The following is a 22,193-nucleotide window of genomic DNA, read 5'->3' on the forward strand; positions in this document are numbered from 1 at the left end:
CGCTCCGCCTCTTCCCTTTCCTTCCTCACCACCGCTACTCCCCGCCCCCGCCCGCCCCCCCTGCCGGCTGCGCTCGCCCTACCCGAGTGACTCCCCGCCGTCTGCTCGCCGCGCGTTCTTCTGGCGGGCTGGGCGCTGTCGCCAGCGCCACCGGCTTGAAGGCTCCACCCACCTCGGGCTCCCGCACGCGCGGCGCTGCGCTTCAGGTGGGTTCTCCTCCCCTCCTGCTGCGCGCGCTGCTGCCCTGAAGACTCCCAGCCTCGCTAGGCGCTTGAGCCAGCGAAGTGCACTGGCTCTTGCTCTAGCAAGGTTCAGACTGAGCTTCCCAACCCTCCCTCCCGCCTCAATTGTAAAGTTCTACGAGTGCAATTTGTCTCTAAACTCGAAGGCGACCATTATTTCTGACGTTTATGCTTGAAGCATGGATTAATAATAAAAGCAAGGAAGCAGTTGACAACACACTAATCCAATTGTAAGCAAAAATGGTTTATGATGGTGTGGGACTTCTTTCTTTTCCTTTTTTCTGATGTCGACTTAGCCTACAGCTCCCAGTTAGTCGAACCTTCGTCCAGGTGTTCCTGAGGAGATATTTGGGGAGTGTAATTAAAGGTCGGTTGTCTTAAAATTAGGGGTCACTATCTTGGATAGTTAGGTGGGTCTGTCAGAATTATTTGTAAAAACCTTTAAACTAGGGCTGAGATTTTCTGAGACAGAGAGGATTGGACAGAAAGTGTAGAACTGGTCTACAGAGGGAGAGTTCCAGTACAGCCAGGGCTACACAGAGAAACCCTGTCTCCAAAACAAACAAACAAACAAACAAACAAACAAGAAAGAAAAAGTTCACCATGGATGCCTGCTTTGGTCAGCTTTGATCTCACCTCCCTGAACATCTGCCCTGAAACATTTTGTTTTGCTTAGCGGTTGTCACAATAATGGAAGACAATCGCATCAAATAAGTAAGGAGACATGATGTATAGTAGTAATATATAAAAGAAGTGTGTATAATTTACTACTGGTTCTGGACCTTTGAATTCTGACAAATACAGATGTTTGCAAACAACTTTTGATTAACCTTTCTTTAGCATCCATCGTTGATTTTATTGCTGAGTGATATTCTGCAGCATGGATAAACCACGGTTTAACTGTTTATCCATTGAAGGACATTGTAAGACTGTTTACAACTTGCCTGTTAAGAGTACAACTGCTGGGTCATGGAGATAGTTCAGTAGGTAAAAGCACGAGCCACCAAGCCTAATGACTTGGTTTTGATCCTTGACCTATAAATTGGAAAGAAAGAAATGAGTCTTGAAAACTGTCCACATAGGACACACGTACACACAACACACACACACACACACACACACACACAGGTATAATAAAAAAATTTTAAATGCTGTAAACAGTCTTGTAGGGGTTTGAGATCAGTTTTTATGTTCTTTTTGGTGATATATCTGCTCATGTCTTTTGGACATTTTCTAATTGGATTATTTCTTGCAATTAAATTTATATATATTAAATTTATTTATTTATTTATATTAAATTTATATATATATTCCTCAGATATGTAGATGATCAAAAATAGTTTTCCCATTTGCAGCTATCTTTTCATTTAACAAGACGTTATTACAAACTATTTTTGGAGAGATCCAGTTTATCAAATTTTGCATTAAATATAGTGCTTTTGGTGTCATGTCTAAAACATCTTCACCTGATTTCACCTGCACTCTCTCATGTTGTCTCTAAAAAGTGTTATAGTTTTAAGTCAGTGGTTCACTTTGAGTTAATTTTTGTTATAAACTTGGACCTAAGATAGAGATCCTTATTATTTGCCTATGAAGAGTTGATGACTCAAATAAAATGACTCTTTGCTTCATTAAATTGCTTTTGTATCTCGAAATCAATTGAGCCATCGTATGGGGCCATTTCTTGGCTTTTTTTGTATACTATTAATCTACTCATCTCTCCTTCTGTAAATCCTAGTCTTAATTATTGTAGCTATAGAATAAGTGTGGAGTGCAGTCCCTTACTGTTTATTCTTTTTACAAATTGTTTTGGCTATCCAAGGTAACTCATCTTTGTTTTTTGTTTGTTTGTGGGTTGTTGGTTTTGTGGAGGTTTTGGTGGTAGTGGTGGTGGTTTTATTTTGTTTTTGTTTTGTTTTGTTTTGTTTTTGAGGTAGGGTCTTACTTGTTCTGACTGTCCTGGAACTGTCCTGGAATGCACAAAGACTCACCTGGCTCAGTTAAACAAGTGTTGGAATTAAAGGCATGCACCACAACAACTGGCTGCTAATTAGTCTTTTCACATACCTTTTGTAGTGGACCTCTCTCCTATTTACACAAACCTTGATGGAATTTGAAGAGAAATTGAATCAAACATTATATCTATATAATATTACACACACACACACACACACACACACACACACACACACACATATATATATATATCCATATCCATTTGGGAAGGACTGACATCTTCCCAACATTCTGTTCTAATCCTTCAACTTGATAATTCCCATCCTTCCATTATCATTTTTGGCTTCTTCATCGGCACTGTGGAATTGTCAATGTATAGATCCTGTGCACGTTTTGTTAAGCATGTACCTAAGCACCTCATTTCCTTTGGAGTGCTTAGAACTGGTAATGCACATTAAATTCCAGCCATACATTAACTGTTGGCTGTCAGTATAACAGAAATAAAACTGATGTTTGTGTGTTGATCTGAATATCTTGTCACATACTGAACTCAATAATTATTGGTTTGATAAATCTTTTGGCAAGTACTTTAGAAATTCTATGTAGACAATTATGTCATTGGCCTGGTAAGATGGCTCAGAATAAAGGCATTTGCCACCAAGCCTGAAATAAATAAATATAATGTAAAAGAAAGAGAGAAGCTTGTGTTGTGTGGGAGTGGAGATGGTCTTATCTTCTTTCTAGTCATGTGCTTTTTATTCATTTTTCGTGCCTGATTGAACTTTCTGCAACATTTGAATTATGTTGAATGAAAGTAATAGGAGACAACCTTTGTTCGGGTAGATCTTAGGAGGAAACACTTAATCTTTCACCAGTAACTGTGGTACTAGTAGGTTTTTAGAAGATGTTCTTTATCAAGTTGAGAAAGCACCCAAGTATTCATAGTTTGCTTAGATTTTTCTAACTATAGATGGATGCTGAATTGTGTTAAGTATAATATGAGCATATGATTTTTCTTCATTAGCATGATGGATATGGTAGAATACATTGATATTGGGATATTGTGGTTTAGGCTTTTTATCGGTTTGTGGTTTTGTTTGGTTTTTGTTTTTGAGACAATCACTAAGTAGCCCAAGGTGACCTCAAACCTGTGATCATCCTGCCCATGAGTAAGGTATATAACATGCCTGACATTCTGTCTGCAAGTTTTTTTTTCAATATTTTACGTATGTGTATGTGGTGTTCGTGCATGTATGCCTTTTTGGTGTGTACATATAGGGAGAGAATATGTCCATATGTGGAGGTCAAAGATTGATATCAAGTATCTTATTTGTTCTCTAGTTTATTTACTGAGGCAGTGTCTCTGAATGAGCTTGTCAATCTTGGCTAGTAGAACTAGTCACCTTGCCTTGAGGAATTCCTGTTGCAGTCTTCCCAGTGATAGGATCACAAATGGACCACGCCTGCCCAGCTCTTTACCTGGGTCCTGAGGATCTAAATTGTTGTCCTCATCTTACAAAGTAAGTACTTTCTCCACAGAGCTAACTTCTCAGCTCTGTTTTTTTTTTTAATTCAAACCTTGGTATAGTGGTTAGGAGGCAGAAGCAGGTAGATTTCTGTGAGTCAGGTCTATGTAGAGGGTTTCAGGACAACCAGAGCTTCATAGAAAGATCCCCTTCCCTGCTCTCTCTCTCTCTCTCTCTCTCTCTCTCTCTCTCTCTCTCTCACACACACACACACACACACACACACACACACGTGTTCGCAAATATTTTAAGGTTACACAGTGCATAAGTATTTTTAAATGACTTATTTATTTATTTTTTGGGGAGGAACAAGCATGCCATAGCACATATGTGGAGGCTCAGAAGACAGCTTACAGGAGTACTTCCCTCATTTGGGGAATCATGGGATCAAACTCAGGTTTGGTAGCAAACAACTTTATCTGCTGAGTCATCTCTCCAGTCCCTCACACCCAGTAGGGTCTGACTTGGTTAAGCTTTTGTTTGGACCAACCTTATACAGTTACCAAAATACCACTCCAGGCTTTAAGTAATAGTTACAAAGCAAGCAAACAAACAACAAAACAAAACATGACAACAACAAAAACACTTCTGGCTATAGTAAAAGAAAATTTGTACCTTTCTGGATTCTAGATTCTATGTTACTAATAATTTGCTAGATTTTTTTTGTCCAAATTCTTGTTAGATTAGGCAGTAGTTTGGAAGGGACTGGGTACTGTCTTTGTCTAATTTTGGTATTAGAAAAATGCTGGTCTCATAAAATGACACAGGAAGTATTGCAAAAATAAGTAAGTATCAGGGCTTTAGTGGGAATCTAGGAACTTTGGTCTTAGGAATGTCCTTACCATTTCCAGGACTGATATTTGTGGTTTACAGTGCATAATCTGTCTGCACAAATGTGTGTCCCAGGATAAACACTCAAGCCTCCGGTGTCCAAGACTGGACATAGCAAGCCTGACTGTATTATAAGGCTCAATTGAAAGGTGAATCCTTGTATAACCTTTGGGACTTGGGTTAGGGAAAGGTTCCTACCATTTCCAGGATTAAACAATATGCTTACTGTACCTAAACTATCTAAACAAGATGCTTAATGGTGACTGCCTATCTGCTTTCCTATTGGGAACTAGAATTTTAAGTGCTAGGCAGGAAGGACCTACATGACCAACCCTCAGGGTTGCCTCAGGAACTGAGTTTCTAACAGCTTCCCTTGTAGACAACATTTCACACACGTCACAACTTGTCCTTGCAGGAATTAGTTCGTCCCTTTGGTCTCTACTGGGAGGGATTCCTGGAAACTTGCACCTAGTTTCCTCTGAACTTCATCCTTTGCTAGGTTTGTTCTGTATTCTTCAGCTGTAATGAATCATAGCCAGAAGCATGGCTCTCTGCAGCATTATGTGAGTCTTCCTTGTGCTGAATCATCAAGCATGGGAATGACTTAGAGAACCCTTGACACAAATGTGTTCCCTTTTCCTTGTTATTCTAGAATAGATTGTGTTCTTTAAATGTTTGGTAGCATTATCCACTGAAACCTAGCAGGCCCACAGCCTTTGTTTTTTGGAAACCTTTAACATTTCAAATACATTTTATTTAAATAGCTATTGGGCTGGATAGGTAGTGGATACTCAAATCAGTTGAGATTTGGTAGTTTGTGGTTTTCAAAGATCTATTTCTTCAGAATTGTCACATCTATGTGCATAACATTCCTCTATTTCTTGTACCTATAAGGGCTATAGTAAGATCCCTTGTCAAGTTTGTGATGTTAGTGACTATGTCTTCTCTCTTTCTCTCTCTCTCTCTCTCTCTCTCTCTCTCTCTCTTGGTCAATATTTTTAAATTTTTGAGGTTATAATTACATCATTTCTCCTTCAAAACCCTCCTATGTTACCCACACCCTTGCTCACTTTTAAATTCATAGCCTATTTTTACTCAGTGGTTGTAATTTTAAAAATTAATGGATTATTTATTTATTCATTCATTCATTCATTTATTCAGAGTGTGTGTGTGTGTGTGTGTGTGTGTGTGTGTGTACATCTGAAAACACACATGCATGTGCCACAGCTTGTATATGGAGGTCATAGGACAATTTGCCAGTTAGTGCTCTCCATTACCATGTAGATCTAAGAGATTGAATGCAGATCTTCAGGGATATCAGCAAGCACATTTTTTTTTTTTTTGTTCTTTTTTTCGGAGCTGGGGACCGAACCCAGGGCCTTGCGCTTCCTAGGCAAGCGCTCTACCACTGAGCTAAATCCCCAACCCCAGCAAGCACTTTTACACATTGAGCCAACTTGTTAGCCCTTATAGTCTCTCTTTTTTTTCTTGGATATTTTATGTATTTACATTTCAAATGTTATTCCCTTTCCTCCTCTCCTATCCCCCTCCTCCCTCCCCCTGCTTCTATGTAGATCCTCCTACTCCCACCCACCCATTCCCACCTCACTGCCCTGACATTCCCTTGCACTGGGACATCGAGCCTTCATAGGACCTCTCCTCCCATTGATACCTGACAAGGCCATCCTCTGCTTCATATGCAGCTGGAGCCATGGATCTCTCTTTTTTTATTGGATATACCATCATAGTCTCTTAATAAAGGAGTTTACTTGGTTTATTTGAGACCTCTCGGGTTGGGGATTTAGCTCAGTGGTAGAGCACTTGCCTAGCAAGTGCAAGGCCCTGGGTTCGGTCCCCAGCTACGGAAAAAAAAAAAGACCTCTTTTTTTTTCCCAATATAAACATTTACTGCTGTAAATTCTCATGTTGGCATAGCTACAGTCCACAAACATACTGTATTCATGTTTTCATTCAGTTTGTTGTATTTTAACATTTTCCTTTATATGTACTGTCTAGTTTCCAAGTGTTTGAAGTTTTTTTTCCCTTTTGACTTTTCTATTGATTTCTAATTTGATTTCATTATGTCATAGAATATGTTCTATTATTCTTTTATATTCAGTGATGCTTGTTTTATGACCCAGAAGATGGGCTATGTTGCAACAGTTATTGTTGGGGATAGTGTCCTATAAATTAGTACCTATGGCTTCCTGGGTTATTCATTCATAATATTGCTAATTTCCTGTATAATAAATAGTTCTATTCCTGAGAAGAAGGCTTTGAAATCTCCAGATATATTATAGATTTATATGTTTCTTTCCTAGTTCAGATTTTGCTTCATGTATTTTAAAGCTATTTATTGTTACATTTAGGATTTCTGTGCCATTTGAAGAATTGATTAATTTATTCTTGTATGTATGATATTCTTTACCCATGGCAATCTTATTTTCTCTGAACTCTATTTTATATTAATATATAGCTGCTCTTGCTTTTAAGAATTAAACCTTTGATTTTCCCTTTTATTTTCCTACTTACACTATTATATTTGAAATAGATTTCTTGTAGATAGCATAATAGTAATTTTTAAAACTCATTTTGTGTGTCTCTTTTAATTCATTTATGTAGAAAATCCAACTTTTTTATACTATTGTTTATACTTGGCATTTTATTATCTGCTTTTTTATTTCTTTGATTCTTGTTCCTTTCTTTTTCCTTTCTTGCCTTATTGTGGGTTGCTCAAAATAAAATTTTAAAATTCCATTTTGCATGGAATTTTAGGTATTAAATTCCATTAGGTATTAAATTATATGTATAACATATTTCAGGTTACCATTTTCAACATTTTACAGCTTCTAGTAAAGTGTAGAAATTTTTTTCGAATTCCTTGACACTAGTCTCACTGTGTAGTTCTGCCTATCCTCAAACTTGTAGCAGTCCCCCTTCCCTTGTTTTTGTTTAGTAATTTTTTCTCCTGCTTTTGAAATAGAATTTTTTATTTATGTCTTCTATATAGATTGACCCTACTATCAGATGGTATATTTGTTGCTTGATTTTGGATAGAAAAACATACAAGGAAAGGGGTCGTATATTAGATTTATTCTGAGTCATTTAACCTGTGTCATTGTTTCCCTTCCGTTCTAAAGTTCCAAGACTTGTTCCCATATTGTTTCCTTTTTGTTTGCAGAGCTTCCTTTAGCCATTTATTAATGGTATGCTGCTAGTGGAAATTTGATAAATTTCCCATCATCCGAGAATGTCTTTATTTTTCTTTCACTCCTGAAGGATATTTTCCCTGAACATGAAACTCAGAGTTGACAGTTCTTTTCTTTCATCATTGGGAAGTATATCTCTTCCTTCTGGCCTTTCTGGATTTAGGTGAGAAATCTGCTATCATTTAAATTGGCAAATCAGCATTCTTTATAGGTAATGCTTGATTTTCTCTCTAGCTGCTTTCAAAAGATCCTCCCACCCCTGGCACTTGGCACTTGGTCTTTAGTTTTAAGAGTTATGTTATGTTGTGTCTTAGTGTGGGTATTTTTGTCGTTTCCTGGCCTAAACTTGTGGGCTGAGGTTCCAATGAAAATTTCAATTTTAGAGCCCCGCCGGTGCCATTCTGGTGTGCTCTGTGTGTTATTCAGAAACCACCTTGAAAACCCGAATCACAGCATGCCACACTGCCAGTTCAGTTCCAGACCTGCAGGTGTGATGATCTGGGTAGGTATCACATTTGGGTCAGGCAGGTGCCTTGCAGGCATTTTCCCTGCAGATTTAAAGAATCCCTGCCTCCAGTTCCCTGCTCGCTGAGATCTTTCTTTACTCTAATTGGGAGGGAATGGGGCACCAGCTGCTGCTGGCAGACAGGGTGAAAGTCCAGCCTTCTCATTCAGTCTCCATTGGCTTGGAAACAGCAGCTGGGAGGGGGAGCACCTGTCTGCATCCTCTGCTGGTGCCTGGTGGTGGGAGGGGAGTGGCAGATGTCTTGACTCCTCCTGTGAGCTCTCTGCTGATGCCACTAGCAAAAGAGAGGAAAGTGCCTCCCAGCAACCCACCTTGTGGTTGGGGGTCGAGGGAGCTGAAACTCACTTGGTATCCTGAAGGTTCCAGTGGGCTTGGGAGTTGGAAGGTGTCTGCTAGTGCTGTCCTCTACTACTGTGTGGCCCACAGACATGAAGTGCTAACTCTGTTTTCCCTGCTGCTGTGGTGGAGTGGGTGTGGAGGTCTTTGCTACTAACTGAGTATCCTCCAAAGCTGCCAGCTGGGCAGAGCACGCCTCTGCCAGCTGCCTGGTGTGGTTGGAGGATTGGAGGTCCTGCTGGCTCTTGGCTGATCCTGCCAACCAGCACCAGGAAGAAAGTACTTCCCCAAACTCCCTAGTGCCTTTGGGACTCCTGCTCAATCTCAGCTGGTGTTCTCTGAAGGGAGAAGTGCTTTTCCTTCAGTTGTCTTGAGCCATTAAAGATGACAATCTCTAGACCCTACCTGGGCTCTGTTGACCTCAGGGCTCTAGGCTTGGGTTTCACTGTTAAAGTTGTCAATTAAGGTTTTTTTTCACTGGGCTAGATGTTTTTCTCCTTTCTCAGTGCTTTGGCCACAGAGAACAGGTTTTTCTTTTGTTTGTTTTAGAGGTTCTGGATTATAGGCGTCTTTAGTACCTATTCTCAACTATGTGGAAGATAAAAGGAAAAGCCAAAGAGCTCACCCAAATGCTGTGGTCCTCCAGACTCTAACGGCCTGACCCTGACGTCAAGGTGACTTTCTGCTTTCTGCCCTGCAGAGTCCCTTCTAATGAACCTTTGCATAGTTCCTCAGGAATTTTAGTTATGCAGAGGGGAAAAGCAAGTAGAATTGACTAGCTACTATCTTGTCTGAAACATAAAGCAAGCTTTGTAGTGTTAAGGGTTGAATCTAGGGCCTACACATACTAGGCAAATATTCTGCCACTGAGCAATCTCCAGCTCTCTCCTTTTTTGTTATTTTATTAAAAGACTCTCACATTGTAGCCTAGGATATCCTGAAATTCAGTTTAACCTATGCTAACCTCAAACTCACAGCAATCCTCCTGTTTTGGCTTCCTGAGTGCTGAGATTATAAATGGGTGCCACCTAGCTCAATCTCATATTTTAAGATAAGTACATGAAGAGGGTTTTTTTTCTGTTCCAGAGATTGACAGTGTCAGAATTTGACACTGAGGGTAATAACTTCACTTTGCACTTCAAAGACAGAATTGTTTTTCCTGGTGGAGAGATGCTTTCAGAGGCAAGAGGGATTGTTTATCTCTGCTTCTTGAACCACTAGTAACTAGTGGCTAGTTGATGAAACAGAATGCAAGATCATGAAATTGCTTAGGGTGTTTTAAGTGGTGTAACTTGCCATAAATAAGCTCAGGGGACCCTAAGTAAAAGGACCAAGCAAGTAGAAAGGATTAAATGCAAAACTCTCCTGTCCTTTTCCTGCTCTTATTTTTCTTGACCATCACACTACAAACCTGACATGATAAGAATCTGTAGCAGGCCGCATTTTCCTTGGACAAGTAAATACCTGCCTTCCACATGGATTCTTCTGCCTGTGAACTGCACTGTGTACATAGATCTGCACACAAAGGGCACTGGGCGAAGTGGGAATGGTACTTACTAATGGGGAGTATGGAATGAAGAGCTTTGTACATTTAGCTCTTATTTTTCTCTAGAGAAAATATACCTCTATTTATAGTTAACAATTAATAAAGCAAAAACAATAAAGTGTGTGTGTGTGTGTGTGTGTGTGTGTGTGTGTTAAGCCATGCGAGTCTGATTCTGACAAGTCTTTAAGTTCTGCTTCATTTCTGCTCAGTAAAATATTATTCCACACTTGTGAAACCTGATGACACTGTACATTTGTCCAGAACATTACTACCATGACTCACAAGAACATTTTTAGATAAAATAATAGGAAAATCTCTGACTCTTCAAGTAAAAAAAAAAAAGCAATTGTAAGCACACAATTTTATCTACACTCAAGGTTGAGAAGATAATTGGTAAAAATGGCCTTTGTGCGTTAAAGTTTTAAAATGAAATGTCCCCTCAGGCTCATGCTATGAAAACTTTGTCTGTAAACACTATTTTGGGGGGTGCTAGGAACTTCAAGGAAGTCATTCACTAGGGGCATGTATCTTGTGTCTCTTCGCCTACTTTGTACTATGAGATGATTTGTCCAGACTATAAGCTCCCCTTACCATGCATGATGTGTTACTCTATGTGTTGAGGCAACAGAACCAGGGGTCTATAGACTGGAACCTCTGAAATCAGGAGACAAAGTAAATCTTTCATCCCTTAAGTGACCTATTTTGTCACTGATTGATCCAGCCAGTAAGAACTTTTGTTAGTGGTGGTAGTATCATTCTGTTTTATTTCATTTTTATTAAGAAAAAATTGGTGGGGATGGAGCAGAGACTGAGGGAACAGTCAACCAATAATAGGCCCAATTTAAGACCTCTCTCATGGGCAAGTACAATGCCTGACACTATAATGATACTCTGTTATGCTTGCAGACAGGAGCCTAGCATGACTGTCCCGTGAGAGGCCCCACCCGGCAGCTGACTCAGACAGATCCAGACACCTACAGCCAAACAGTGGGTGGAGCTTGGAGACCCATGGAAAAACAGGAGGAAGGATTGCAGGCCCTCAGGGGATAGGGACTTCACCGGAAGACCAACAGACTCAGCTAACCTGGACCCTTGGGGCTCTCAGAGACTGAGTCACCAACCAAAGAACATACATGGGGTGGACCTAGGCTGCCTGCACATATGTAGGTTGTTCCTGTGGGTCCAGAACAACGGGAGTGGGCAATATTCCAAAAGTTGTTGCCTGTCTTTAAGACATGTTTTTTCTAGTGAACTGCCTTGTCTAGCCTCAGTGGGAGAGGATGCACCTAGCCCCACAGAGACTTTATTTGCCAGGATTGGGGGATATCCATGGGGAGCCCTACCTGCTCAGAGGAGGGGGGAGATAAGGGAAGGACTGTGGGAGGGGGTGACTGGGAGGTGGGCAGTGAGTGGGACGTGAAGTGAATAAATAAAAAATAAATTTAAAAAAAATGGAGGCTAGGGAGGTGGCTCAGTACTTATAAGCACCTACCACCAAGCTCGATGACCCGAATTCAAAGCCCAGAGCCAACATGGTAGAAGGAGAGGACCAGCTCTCCTTTAGCCTTCACCTCTGCATGTGCACAGTGCTTTGTGTGCACACATACAGTAAATAAGCCTAAGAAAATTGGTTTAGAATTGTACCATTCAAAATAATGAGTTTCATTTTGATGCTTTCATATCACCATATCTTACTCATTTTCATGCCCGTGTGACCCACCCCTGTTCCTCTCCCAAACTGGTCCCCTTTTGCCTCTGCATTCACGTTCCACATAGATACACACAGACTCATTTTACCTCCCTCCTTCCCAACTTCCTCTTTCTCCTTTTCTCCTCTTTCTTACTTGCTTTCTTGATTATACATGAGAGGAAATATGCAACACTTTTGCTTTATCTTTCCTATTTCCAGATTTTGTTCCCAAATCCCCTTTCACACCCTTTAGACTTTCTCTTTCCCCAATACCTCCTTCTACTTTTATCTCCCCATATCTCTTTCTTACACACTTATTCTCTCTCTCTCTCTCTCTCTCTCTCTCTCTCTCTCTCTCTCTCTCTCTCACCTAAATTCTGCATATAAGGAAAAAAACCATAATATTTGTCTTTCTGAGTCTGGCTGGAATGATAATTTTATAGTCAATGTGATAAATTAATGAAAATTAGAGACCTCACTTGGTTCTTTGCTGCTTCTGCTGCTGCTGTTGCTGCTGGTGGTGGTCGTGGTGATGCTGTGTGTGTATGTGTGATGTGTGATGATGATGATGATGATGATGATGATGATGATGATGTATGTGTTGTGTGTGATGAATGTGTGTGTGTGTGTGTGTGTGTGTGTGCTGGTAATAAAACTCGTACTAGAAATGTGCTGTATGACTGACTACATTCCCAGTCATTGGATTTTAATGCAGGGTCTCCCTATGTAGCCCAGATGACTTCCAACTCATAACCATCCTGCCTCTTTGTCCAGGATGTTGGGATTATGGGTATGTATTGCCATACTCAGCTGGAGAGAACTTTTAACTCACAAGACTTCATATGAAGGCTATATTCATGAAAAGGGACCAAAATATTATTTGTAGAATGTATATTGTGTATTTGACTTATATTTCCTCACCTAATTTTTCCCAAGCCTTCGTGATAGTAATAATTATGTACATTTTACAGGTAAACAAAGGAGCCTAGGGAAAACAACCAATTTGCCCAACACTTCAAAATGAAAGAGCTTTCAACTTACATGTAGGTTTTCATATTTTACAATCCTCACAATCTAGGAGAAATCTCAGGGAAAAGTGGAAAGAACCAACTAAGCCAGCCCAATGCTCTTTTAATATGTGTGGCATGAGAAAATAACTTCTAAAGAAATGCACTTATCCCTTGAAATCCTTCCCTCTTAGGTATTAACTTCAATTGAAGAACACATTTCCATAGCAGTTAATGGTGAGCAGTTTAGTGGAATGAAGCACCACCATACCCCTGTAGACAGTTTTAGTCTATGGTTTCCTCTTCCATGTGCTTAGGGAACCTTGTTGACCAAGGATATATTGAAACTGATGCCATACTGGTGATATCAGCTCTCCCTCCTTGGAGGCCTGTTTGGGCTTGTGATTTATTTTCCCAAGAATGAAGTGTTCACTAATGGGATTTAAAAGAAGCACTAAATTTCACTGCAGTGGTTAATTGTGGATCTTAGCACAGTTAGGTCACAGTCCCAAGTTATTCAATTAGATACTAATCTAGTTGATCCTGTGAGTTTTATAGACATGATTCAAATCTGTAATCAGTAAGGGATTTTAAAGGAAGTTTATTCTAGATAATAATTCAGTTAGCTGGAGGCCCTTTAGCAGAACTAAGAGCTTGCAGTAAAGAATTATGCCTATTAATGACAGCATCAGCATGTACCCAAGAGCTCTGCCCTACAGCTTGGCTTTTCTGATGGCCTGCCCTACAGGTAGCAAACTTCAGAGTTGCCTAGCCAGCTTCCACAGTATCTACCCCAACCTACACTGTCTCTCTCTGTATGTGTGTATACCAAGGAGTTTCTTTCTCTAGTGGAATCTTGACTAATGTAATCACTCAGTTTACTTTTGTTTTGCAAATCCAGATATACATGCATTTAAAAAATTATTTTCCCCAAGCTTTGTTCTTTCTTTAGACTGTATTTTTTATAAATCAAAGAGATTCTTTCAAAAAGAATTCTCAACCAGAGAATGGTCAACTTTAGAGGCAAACCATCCTTGTCCATATTTGAAGTAAATTGTGCTGTGTCCAGCTTAGGAAAGAGTTCTTCCTCTTGGGAACCATCATCTAAGTGAGTTCTCACAAGGCTCTGTAGTCAGCTTTCTGAAGATAGAAGCACCAAAGCCTTATGGGACAGAAGCCATGAAATTTGCTCTAGGCCACATTCTATGTATGGATTCTCCAAGTCCGTCCATAAATCGTTCATGCTGGACAGGATTAAAAAAACTGGGGCTTTTAAAAAATTACAACAGCAATATTTTTGCTCCATATGTTCTCCAGAAATTTTTTGGAGAAGTTTGACTTTATTGGGACACATGATCCAAGTATCTTCATTTCTCTCTTTCCCTGAAGGAACTTGTGGGTTAATTTCGGAAATGGTCCTAAATCCTGTTCTTCTCATTTTAACAGTTTTTAAAATTTATATATTACACAAAGTTGATCCTTTTCAAAAAATCACCTAATATGAATAAAAAATATGCATTAAATGGAGTAAAACATATAAACCAAAATTGGTAGAGGAAAGAGAAGAGTGAAAAGAGAAGTAGGGAATCAAAGGGAACCAGAGATCAGAAAAAATAGAATAATTATCTGTAAAATTTTGTGATTTAAGTTTTCTGGCAAGAGGGGGCTGTGTGGGAGGGAGGGGCCACAATGAGGTGGGGGCAGGGAACAAAAGGGGTAGATATGTGCATATATAACAGTGCCATAGGGAGACTTGTTATTTTGTTCATTTATTTCAAAAATTCTCCAGTGTAATAGAAAAAAGGGTAAACTACACATTTCAAAAGTTTCAAGAGAGGAGACCAAAGCAACTTTTTGAAAGAACTACAAATATTTTTGATGTAAAGGGAGGCATTGCCTTCAGGGATTTGTTATTGTAGCTTTAACATTTTGCTTTCTTTAAAACACACACACACACACACACACACACACACACACACACACACACACACACATACACAAGCAATACCTTTACCCTCAAGCATCATCGACAAGGTTTTAAAAAGATATATCCAGGTAGCAAATATTCCTAATTTTGCATTTTACTTAATTATCTTAATTTGGAAAGAATTTGTCTATAACTACACAAAAAGCAAAGTAATGAATTCTTTGTATTTCTTACTTAATGTTTGACGCAAAGACCTGCTTTGTCTGGTGGAGGTAGCCAGGTGTAGGGTCAGAGACCAAGGATCCTCCTGAAGTGTTTGTTGACCCAGTGTGGCTATCAGAGAGCAAACAAAGGGGAGAGAATGCACATGTGAGGGTGGGGTACTTTCCAACCTGGACATTGGCTTGATAGCCAGCTGTTCGATGTTTTCTAAGCAGTTCGTCAGATTAATGTGACAAATAGTGATCTTTGCTTACCCACTATTCATTCTTTTCGTCTTTTCTGTTTGAATCTCTATTTTCCAAGACAACATTGTACTTAGTGCAATTGTCTCCTTGGTTCCCTTGAAGCTGTGATAGCTGTATAACCCAGCTCTGGCAAATGAACTACTCAGTCTTTTGGCAAACGTATTGTTTCCTTGATGAAAAGAGACAGCATTCACTCACTTTTACTGTTCATCTGCTCAAGTCTTTGTGCTTAGAATGCAGTTACAGGATTTAGATGCATGGGAGCTATTCCAGTAGCAGAAAACAAAGCCATATTCAAGATAACAGAACAGGAAGATAGAAAGGCTTAGGACTTTCAAGATACTGTGGAGATTCCAGGTGGCCTGTCTTAAAGTTTTGAGCTGTGCCCGGAACCCAGCTTAATAATTTTCCCTACCTTCCTAGTTAACTTCCACACTGATGGCTCATGGGAGATATTCAATAAGTTACTGATTTAGTGGTAGTTGTGTCTAAGCAGTCTTCTCAAACAAGTCTGTATTTGTGTTCATCCAGCTTCAGGCAGATTCAGGCAGCCTGGACCTGGTGGGGATGTGTACAGAGGTCTTAGTATAGGTCCACAGAGAGCTTTGTGTCACTTTGGAAAAATAAGGAAAAGAGAAAAACATGTTTTTCTCTCTTTTCAGAACAAAGGCTAACATTTTTACCTTATTTTGTGGATTGTCTCAAAATGACTGCCAGAATCCTCGTTTTGCAGATAAGGAAATTAAAGATATTTTTTAGGTGACAGAGATTTTTCACAGTGGTATGTGGCAGGAAGTGTGTCATTCTCAGATCTGAGGCTTTTCCACTGTGTGTGTGTGTGAAGGGGCAACTCTCTGACATAAGTAATGTGGGAAAAAATCAGGGATTAGTGGTTTTCTGATGCAAAGACAGCTTGGGCTTGAACTGAATGCTGGGCAGAATTTGAGTATCTGCAAAAGGAGTGGGAAAAGGGATTCTTGATACAGAAAAGGACATAAGCAAAAATCTTTTTTTCAAATTGATTGCCTCTGATTTAATAGTCAGGAAGCCTAATGTCTGAAGCAAAGGATTGATTTCTTGAAGCAATTATCTGTTAACACTGAGATAATGACTATGGAAAAGTCACTGTTCATTTTGGTCGGGGGACAGGTAAATGGGATATAATCTCTGTTCACTTTTCATTTTTTTTTCTTTTTTTTTCGGAGCTGGGGACTGAACCCAGGGCCTTGCATTTGCTAGGCAAGCGCTCTACCACTGAGCTAAATCCCCAAATCCCTTGGTGCTCACTTTTAACCTCAGTAGGTTGATCTCTGTGAGTATGTAGCCAGCCTGATCCACATAGTGAATTCCAGGCCTGCTAAGGCTACAAAGTGAGACCTTGTCACAAAAAAAAAAAAAAAAGAAAAAGAAAAAAAAGAAAAAAACCCATAGAGATGACAGTAGAGGAGTTAAGATAGACTCCTTTATTGTTCAAGTGTTTGTTTTGAGGTAGGGTCTCATTATATAGCCCACAGTAACCTTGAACTCATGGTCCTCCAGCCTGTGCTCAAAAGTGTTGAAAGTACACAAGCACTGCCACTCGTGGGCATGACTGAATCTTCTACCACGATGACAGATGAGGTGGAGAAGGGTAAAGGAAATCTATAGGATCTAGACAAAGAAACAAAGTCCTAAAGTTGGAAATTTCGAGTGTATCAAAGTACTTGTTGAAAAAGACAGTTATCCATGTAAGGACTTAATACTCTAGGGAGACATTTTAAAGAATAATGGGAAGGGACCTGGAGAGATGGCTTAGTGGTTAAGAGGACTCATTGCTCTTCCAGAAGACCTGGATTCAGTTGTAATGTCCATATGGTAGTTCACAACCATTTGTAACTGCAGTTCAGGGGATTAATGCCCTCTTCTGACCTGTGCAGGCACCAGGCATGAAAATACACCCATACACAGAAAAAAATTAAAATGATTTCTAAATTTAAAAAAAGGTTCTGATACACAGTGAAACATGATGCAGAGAGGGTATGAATAAAGAAACATGTAGGGACTTTTTGACAAGATTAAATGTGGAGTATAAGTCGCATGGGTAGAAGCAGGAATCACTCGTAAGGTATAAAGAAGCAACAATAAAAGTTGTGTTAGCTGACTGGCTATCTTGCTTTTCACTGCTCACTTCTTATCCATTAATCAAGTTAGTTCTTCCTGAGCTCCATTGTTCCATTGGTCACTAAGCAAGCATCTCTGGGCCCCAGGGCAAGTCTTTGGTTTGGAGCCAAAGGTCATCTCTTGCAGCTGTCTCTGAGCACGAATCCTTGTCTTCCCTGAGTTTCATTTCAAAAGTAAAAAAATAAAAACCTTGTTTTTAAAGAAACATTTCCACTTGCTGTTTTTTATCTTTTGTTTTCCAATGTTTTTAACAATTCAAATTTTACTTTGAATTTGATAATCCATTTACAAAGTTTAAAGATGAGGATTATAAGAGGTATCAAACCCCATTCTCATTTTTTTGATTTTCGAGGGTTCCATTGTCATACTTCTGCCCTCATCACTTTATCCACTCTTTCTTCCTGCACATAACTTTGCTTCCTCTTTTAGTAGGTCATCATGACATTTCCATCCTCGTGTATAAGGGATTTTGTTAGAGTCACTATTACCTTCTCTTGTGCACAGCTTATTTGTTAATCTTTTCCTAACTAATCCCCATCTACTGTGTGTGTGTGTGTGTGTGTGTGTGTGTGTGTGTGTCTGTGTCTGTGTCTGTGTCTGTGTGTGTAGTGAGTTTAATAAGGATTATTTACAGGAGCAGGAGTAACTTAGCAGTGGTTCTTTGTAAAAATCCACATACACAAACAACCATCAAGCCATATTTGAACATAAAGGAGTGCACACTATTTCAGGTCTTAGTTTTGTAACCTAACAGCAAGATTTCTTCTTGGTACAAAGAGATTTTTGGTTGTGTTTGAGATGGGGTCACCCCAATTTTGATCCATCCTCTCCCCTTTAGTGTTTTTGCAAACTCAATATATATAGACTTTTTAAATGGAGGACCAACATACATACTTTGAAAAATACTTGAATTATTTTGGCACATGCCTCCTTCTGTAGTGGCAAAGAAACGCACATTGCTTTATATCCCAGCACACATATTTACTCTGGTAATGCTGGTCTTTAGGGGAAAAGTGGCTCAGGATTTGCCTTTCTCTTCTCCCTAAGCTCTTGCCTAAAGGGCAAGTTCCACCGGATTGGGAGGCGTCTTGGGCAGTAGGCTAAACAGTCACAGAAAGAGCTTCCAAAGTGCTCATTCTCACGTGTCTAGATGTACCCTTTCGCTCAGGCCTCATTCAGTCAAAGGTGAAGTAGTTGTGCCTAGAATTAGATGCTCTCAGTTGCAAGATAGCATTCTTTCCATTTTTCCCTCTAACACTCAGTAGGGAAGACCTTGTTATCAGTGTGAGCACCAAATGTAGAATAAGGACCTTGTCCTTACATCTTAGTAGATCCTCATTACCCAATTTCAAATATCAAACCCTGGACAAAGACAATATTTAAGTTTTCATTTCTTCATCTGGCAAAATGGAACCAATCACACAGACTTTACACAGTTGATGTAAAGGTTAATCGACAATATAGGCAAAACACTAACATGGTGCCTAGCTATCATGCAGGTACTCAATTTTAAACGTGTTGTTACTGTTATTGCTGAGGATAGTACAGTGTTTGAAATGAGAGGCTTTGGAAGTAATCTGTTCTCTCTGTGATCTTGGTCCAGACTCTATTGAGCATGTTTTTTGCCACAGTTTAAGTTAACTGATGTCAATTTCCACAATCATAAAAACATGTAGAAAGAGAACCTCTCTTATTTGTGGACATTTCATCTGTTAAAGTGCTTAACATTGAGCCCAATATCAAAGTAGCTAACTATACTTAAATGATTTCTGTCCTGTCAGTTAACATAGGAGGTACCTCTTTATGTATTTCCTTATAAACAGTTTATCTATAAAAGTGCATGCACAGTATGGTACACTTCAAATGTGATGAGAGTAAATCTCATGCATTTTCTTTTCCTCACAATTTCAAAGACTTGTACTCATGGAAAAAGTTTTAGAGGGTAACATTCTGAGTGTATATTACATGTCCTGAGGCTTTTCTTTTTCCTTGTATTTAATGTTTATATATATATATATGTATATATGTATATATATATATATATATATCAGAACAGTACCTATATGTAGTGCTGTATGCCAGGTGCAGTATGAGCAATGCCATATTGGACTCAAATGCTGTCCTATCTAGACAGCACTGCTCTAACCTTTGATCATGTGTTTGCTCTACAAATACGTGTTAACACCAGAAGATTTACTATGCCCCTGACCAGGGATGTGTAAATGGTAATAAGCATTTTTCCCCTTTTGAACAGCTGAGCCCTGGCTCAAGTCAGAAGCATCTGACTCCAGATTTAACCGCTGCATTTATACACATGGTTCTCTTTTCTTTTCTTTTTCTTCTATATAATGCTGTCTTTAAAACTGTAATGGGAAGAGGGTAATCATATACCTTGTGGGTCCTGGTCTGCTACCACGGACTTAACATAAACACTTTCTAAGTATGAAAGTCCAGTCTCAGATAAAGACATGAATGTATTTATACAGAGTAATGGGAAGAAAAATAAATAAAAGTAAATTATGAATTTTGGATTTTCGTTTTCCTTTAATGTTTAGACTTAAGCTAAGCCCTCACTCAGGAAATAAATAAGGTTCCAAATCTGGAAACACTGAGTTTTCCTGGACAACCAAACATGTTTTACAGATACCTAATTATCTGAAGTGGAAAGATGTCAAAAGATACAGAGGGTGACAGATCTGAGGGACCAAGTAATTAACTTCCCCCTTAAGTACAAAGCAAGTAGCTGACTGTTCTTTATCTTATAAATTCAGCATAGTATCAACAAATAACCTAAGCTTCAAAATCAAAACACATCAGATAAAAATTTAAGTCAGAAATGTCTATGCTCACTGATGTTCTTAAAGCTTCCTCCCTAGGAGCCTTGTGGGCAGAGATGGCAGTGACTACTTCAACACAAACCAAACAAAAACAAGTTTAATATTGAAAAGTGTTTGTTTTTAGTTCCCAAACCAAGGTGAGTACATGAAGAGAGGAATTAATTACAGAAGCTAAATTTGTATAATAAGTGATGGATAATCTAATAAGAACATTTATTAAACACAGATCACATTATTGGACCCTAATCTATTCTCTCTGAACATAATGATTTCTGAGTTTTGATTCTAAAGCTTGAGGTCAAATAATTCAGAGTAACATTAGTACGAATGCATACAAATGCCTGAAATATATGCACGTACACACACAACCCTCACACCCCTATCTATCTATCTATCTATCTATCTATCTATCTATCTATCTATCTATCTATCCATCCATCCATCCATCCATCCATCCATCCATCCATCCATCCATCTATCTATCTATCTATCTATCTATCTATCTATCTATCTATCTATCTATAGATATAGCTATAGATGTTTAATCAACAGGTCTAGAGTGGGGCTGATTCTAACCAGTTCTACCAGAGTAGAATATGAGTGGCCAGACAGGCACAGAGTACAGGTTCATAGAAATTTGTATGGATCATCAAGGGACTAGGTCTTTCTGTGACTGGAAAAGGCTTCACATAGGAGGTTCAAGTAAGTGAGTCTTGTTCCCCTGGTAACCACAAGGGGACAGCAAAGAGGCCTACATTGCAGTGCTGTGACTATGGTTTGAGCTGGGCAGGCCATCCAAACTTTCTGAACCTTAGTTGTTTTTTTGTTTTTTTTTTTCTATACAAAAACAAAAACTAGGAATGTTAGACTTTTCACAGTCCTAAAACTGAGACTCGAATGAGAAAATGTAAGGATGGCATTGAGCAGTTCTCTAGCATAGGGCCTGGGTTCCATCCCCAACACGTAAAATTATTCTTAAATCACTTATTATCTGTTTATAAGAACAATAGTATAAAAAGTCTATTAATGAGCCTATAAAACCATCCTGAATTTTACAATTGGAAGTGAAGCACACTGCAAGAAAACAGCACTCAAATCCTAACTGCTACTTATACTTGTTTTTTTCTTACATAGCAGCCTAGCTGTGGTGAGGGATATGGCCCTTACCACTAAACTACTTTAAGAAGTATTGCATCCACTTTGTTCAGCACAATGATGCTTAACTTTTATAAATTACTTGTCGTTTTCAATGGACACAACAAGAATCAGTTAATTAGTTGTCACACAGTTTAAGTTATTTTTTCACTGTCTAATTAGAAGTGGATCAGGGAAAACCAAAGAAGTGAAGGCAGGTGACAGGAGGATCAGAGCCAGGGTGAGAATGCTGAGGGCTCTACCAATTATGTTCACTATTTATAGATGAGAACAAGCTTTCACCAAGAAAGTATGAAACCACTAAAGAAGGTAGAAATCAGTTTCTCAACATCTTACCACTAAGAGCCAAGGTGTCATATATAGAAAGGGATGAAATATAATGACATTGCTATTCTCTAATATTCTGTATATACCAAGAAAGAAAACAACAGTAAAGGAATTACTTCACTTAACAAACAAAATAGTATGCTACTATTAAGATAGCATAAATCTGCATAGTCTATAAGATAGCATAAGCTGTTCTAAATACCGGAGGAAACCCAAATTTTAAGGAGGAAAGGTTTATTTCACTACATGTTTTCAAAGCTTTCAGTCTGTGGTCAGCTGGTCCATTTCAGGCCTCTGGCAAGGTATCATGGCATGGGGTTCACCTCATGGTATCTGGGAAGCATAAAGAGAGTGGGGATGGTCCTGGTTCAAATATCCCTTTGAAGGGCCTGCCAGCAGTCACCTTCACTAGACTCTATTTCCTAATATTACCATCTTCTGGCAGTACCAT

At 39.1% G+C, this 22,193-nt stretch overlaps 1 protein-coding gene across 3 annotated transcripts in view; it reads right to left on the reverse strand.

Moving 5' to 3' along the window:
• Jade3 (jade family PHD finger 3) overlaps window positions 1-22,193 on the reverse strand; it is a 201,796-nt gene extending 179,603 nt beyond the window's left edge. Inside the window, exon 1 of one of the 3 annotated variants that reach the window (XM_039099579.2) lies at window positions 83-22,193. The gene's annotated coding sequence lies outside the window, so the exon portion shown is untranslated. The remainder of the gene's footprint in view (window positions 1-82) is intronic. The other 2 variants (XM_039099577.2, XM_063279878.1) reach the window with 2 other exon arrangements.

The sequence above is a fragment of the Rattus norvegicus genome, chromosome X (genome assembly GCF_036323735.1).
Source record: "Rattus norvegicus strain BN/NHsdMcwi chromosome X, GRCr8, whole genome shotgun sequence".
Classification (NCBI taxonomy): Eukaryota; Metazoa; Chordata; class Mammalia; order Rodentia; family Muridae; genus Rattus; species Rattus norvegicus.